The sequence below is a fragment of the Nicotiana attenuata genome, unplaced genomic scaffold (genome assembly GCF_001879085.1).
Source record: "Nicotiana attenuata strain UT unplaced genomic scaffold, NIATTr2, whole genome shotgun sequence".
Taxonomy (NCBI): domain Eukaryota; kingdom Viridiplantae; phylum Streptophyta; class Magnoliopsida; order Solanales; family Solanaceae; genus Nicotiana; species Nicotiana attenuata.
The window spans coordinates 4,312-8,622 of NW_017671431.1; positions in this window are offsets into that span (position 1 = coordinate 4,312).

A 4,311-nucleotide genomic window follows, 5' to 3' on the forward strand; every position below is an offset into this window, starting at 1 on the left:
GCATCTTGCACTTCTTGGCCTTTAAGTGAGAAATGTCGTTTTGTCTCCTTGGTGTGGCAAATTTAAGAATATAAACACTTTGTTCCTCATCCATTGACTCCTCCATATGCTCTACTGGATCAATTCCCATGTCACCAACCAAACAGAATGTTGAAAAGTATTTAGAATGAGGTCTAATACGCTCCAACTCCAAAATTGCATTATTTTTGACATCCTCAATTTTGCACTCTTCGTCAACCTTGGCATCATTAATAATATTTTGGTCGAATAGTGGAAGTTCCTCTTTCCGCTCCACAAGCTGGCCAATATCCACAAAAATTGGTTGTGGGGCATCAGACGCCTCAACCTTTTTATTCAATTGATCATGCAAGTCATGGATATCTAAGCCAAATTGGTCTATCTCTTGCCTGAGCTGAGTTCTTGCTTCTATTAGTTGTTCTGTCATATTTGAAAGACCATCACGGAGAAACTCATGAGATTTTATAAGTTGAGCTTGTTCCTCTAGCCAAGATTGGCTCACTATATCTGCTTCTTCAAAATTATTTTCTGGTGGGAACTCGCTCTCTTCAGCCACTTCCTCCGCCTCGGCCTTCATTCTCATGATTGCTGTCGATTTTCATCTTGTAGCTCGACTACTTGCCTCATCATGTCCATAATATGAGCCATGCTTTCCATATCCTCCACTTCCTTGCTCCTATCAAACTCATAAACATTATTAAAAATATTATAATAAGAACTCTGAGAAGGATAATAAGAATTAGGACAACCATCCCAATGTCCACCTTGACCACCACACATATTACAAAAATTCCACTCATCAAATTGAGATGCACAATTTTGCCACAAGTGTGGTCCTCCACAATATGGACAAGGATAACTATAATAAGAATAACCAATATTTGACCAATTCTCATTCCAAGATGCCATGTCAACAAAGATAATAAAATATTAAACTACGTTAAAAATAAAAAAATAAAAACTTGAATAGGCAAAAAGTAAAAATCCAATCTAGTAGAATAGTTAATTTCTAAGTCCCTGGCAACGGCGCCAAAAACTTGTTGCGGCCAAACGCACACGCAAGTATACGCGGTCGTCAAGTAACAAAGTGACTAAAAGTCGGATGTCGATCCCATGAGGACTTGTGATTAACTATTAACTAAATTAGACTATTCTAATTATCTAAACAAGAATTAAACCTAGAAATATTTGATTCTAAACTAATTAATATAAACAAAAACAAATAATGAACTTTGGATAGAGAAAGAGCAGATTTTTATGATATCAATGTAATGAAAACGATCTAGGGTTATGGGCTATCTAACATTCCTATTGTATTCTTCAATTGAATTGACTAACTAATTTATCTAGTTTATTGGTTGACATGGTTAATATTACTCATAAGAATCTGTCGAGTTCTTACTCGCCTATTCAAGCTAACCTAACGCCTATATGTCTATGGAGTTAGAATCAACAAGAACGTATTTATAATTCCTGTACTTCAACCAAGCAAGGCAATTAGGTATATGTCTATCATAACCGCTAATCCGTTCCCCGAGGCACAGGTTCAAGAACTTGCTCTACTCAATCCTATATGCAATCTAGAATTCCCACTTTCGAGTTCAACTCTAGATTCGTAGATAGTATTCAATTGGTGATCAAGCAATCAAATAATTAAGTGCAGGATTGAATAAATAAACCAATATGATAATCTAAGAAATCAAAATCAATATCCGAATAACAATAGTCATGAAAGAACCACAACCCTAGAACGTGAAGTTTAGCTCCACATAGACATGGTAGAAAAATAACAAATCATACAAAGAAACATAAAAAGACTAAGTTGGTGGAAGAAAAGATGAAACCCGGCCTCCACAGCGGCTCTGTGCTCTTCCTTGGTCAAAAATTGCTCTTAAAAACGTTCTCCTATGTATATATACCAAGTAGGGTTGGGCCCAAACAATTATACCTTCTCCAATGTGAAAAAGGACACTTTTCCCTGGCTTAACTAGCGCTGCAGCGCATTTGACCGCGCATCTGGGCGCGCTCTGACTTTCTGTTTCTGGGCGCGCTAAAACTAGCGCGGCCGCGCATCTGGGCACTTTTCACCCTGTTCCGTTCCGAATTTGGAAAAAGCGTAAAACATGAAAGTTGTAGCCCTTTGAGTTAGCTTTCCAACCATATATTGTGGAGCCAAAATGGAGTTCTGAGCGAAAAGTTATGTCCATTTTACTAGACAGTGCGCAATCTGCCTGCTGGAGTCTTCGTTCGCTCTAACTATCATCCGTTGACCCCCAAACACGATCCCGGCTTAATTCCTTGAACTTTTACTCAAACTTTAAAGCTCCAAATCACTTGAATTCATTCCATAACATCTATATAGCTCGGAATCACTCCTACAAGGCATAAAACATACAATTAGTGCAAAACACTAGCGATTAAAGCTCAAACTCAATTAAAGTGCAGTAGAGTGTAATAATCGACTAAAATACGTAATTATTGCCTATCATCAGATAGAGAAGGAAAAACTTTAAAAAAAGACAAAATTGAATGGAAAGTAATCATGTATAGAAAAAAGCTCTCCGTACAACCAACGACTATTTCACAACGGTAACCACCAAAAGCCTCTTTTTTGGGCAAGTCAGGGACACGCGCAGCTTCATGGGGATGCCGGCCAGCAATATGGCGGCGCGTCCAATGCAAAATAATGACCTCAAGCAGGGACAAGCAACTCTGCGGAAGGAATTTCTACAAAGCTTAACAATGCTTCGACGGTTGCCGAACCCCAAAGGAAACAGCCTCGGAGATCCTAATGTCAAAGCAAGGATCACCACACTGTTATACAAATTGTAATTAGTAATACAATTAGTATAAGGGGGTTGATTTTAATAAAGAATGTGACAGTTAAGATGGTTAAGGGTTAGTTCCGGAAGTTAGTTAGTAGGAGCCAAAAGTTAGTTAGAAGTTAGTTGAGTTAGTTGAGAAGTTTTTAAGAGAATCTCATTATAGCTCAACTATTACATATAAGGATTGTATCACATTCTTCGTAGGAATAACAATTACAGATCTTTCAATAACAATCTTCTTCTTCCTCTTTTCTCTCTTCTCTCCTTCTCTGTTATTCTTCACCACAGTTGACCTTCGAGCTGTCTCTGTTTCAGCTCCTAGAGACTATATTCGAACCTCGGATTTCTCTTAATCCTCTTAATCCCTACATTTGAATATCATTGGTATCAGAGCAGTTGATTCTAGGATATCAAAAAAATGACGAAAGGGGGTAAATCTGCAGAAAATTCAATGACCGAACTGGGTGATATCAGAGAATTGATGCAGCAATTGATTTCGACAGTAGGCTCTTTAGCTGGGGAAGTTGCTCACGTGAAAGGCTTGGATCAGATAGTAGGTGAATTGAAGGAACAATTGTTAAACTCTACGAAAAGGAATGAAGATGAAGCAATTGGCCCTAGTGGATCTAAATCTAGATCTAACAGCAAGGATTTCTCTGATAAGTATCATGTTGAGGAGGAAGGAAATCAAATAGATGGTAGGCAGTATTCCAAATATACTCAGATTTCATTTCCTAGATTTTTTGGAAATGATTTGAGGTCATGGTTGTTCAAGGTAGAGCAGTTTTTCCAATTCGATCGAGTACCGGCAGACGAAAGAGTGATGGTAGCTTCTCTGCACTTAGAAGGTGAAGCTATGGAGTAGCTTCAGGATTTTATGAAGTATAGGAGTTACACTCAGCCACCTACGTGGACTGAGTATGCTATGGCTTTGACTGAAAAGTTTGAAGAAAATTATGATGATCCTATGGAGGAATTTAAAAAGATTGTCCAAACTGGTAATGTGGGGGATTATCAGACAGCTTTTGTAAGGAGTCTCACAAGGGGGAACTTGTCACAGAAAAATGCAATCAGCTGTTTCATAGGAGGGCTGAAGGAGCAGCTTAACATAGCTGTGAAAATGACTAATCCCAGATCACTTGCTCAAACATTCAAGGTAGCTAGGATGCAGGAAGCCTACATAGATGCTCAATGGAAGGAGATCGTGCAAAGGATATCATTACCTCCAGCTCAAACTACCAATTTTCAAAGGAATGTGGATCAAAGATTCAAGAACAAGCCATTACTAGCCTTACCTGCTCCCAAGAAGGATCCACCCCCGAACTTTGTGTAGGATTTAACAGAAGAAGGCTAAGTGTTGAGGAAGCCAATGAAAAAAGGGCCAAAGGATTGTGTTATTTCTACAATGAGAAATATGTAACCGGCCACAAATGCAAGAGCCTTAAGCAGGTTTATGCATTAGAAGTGG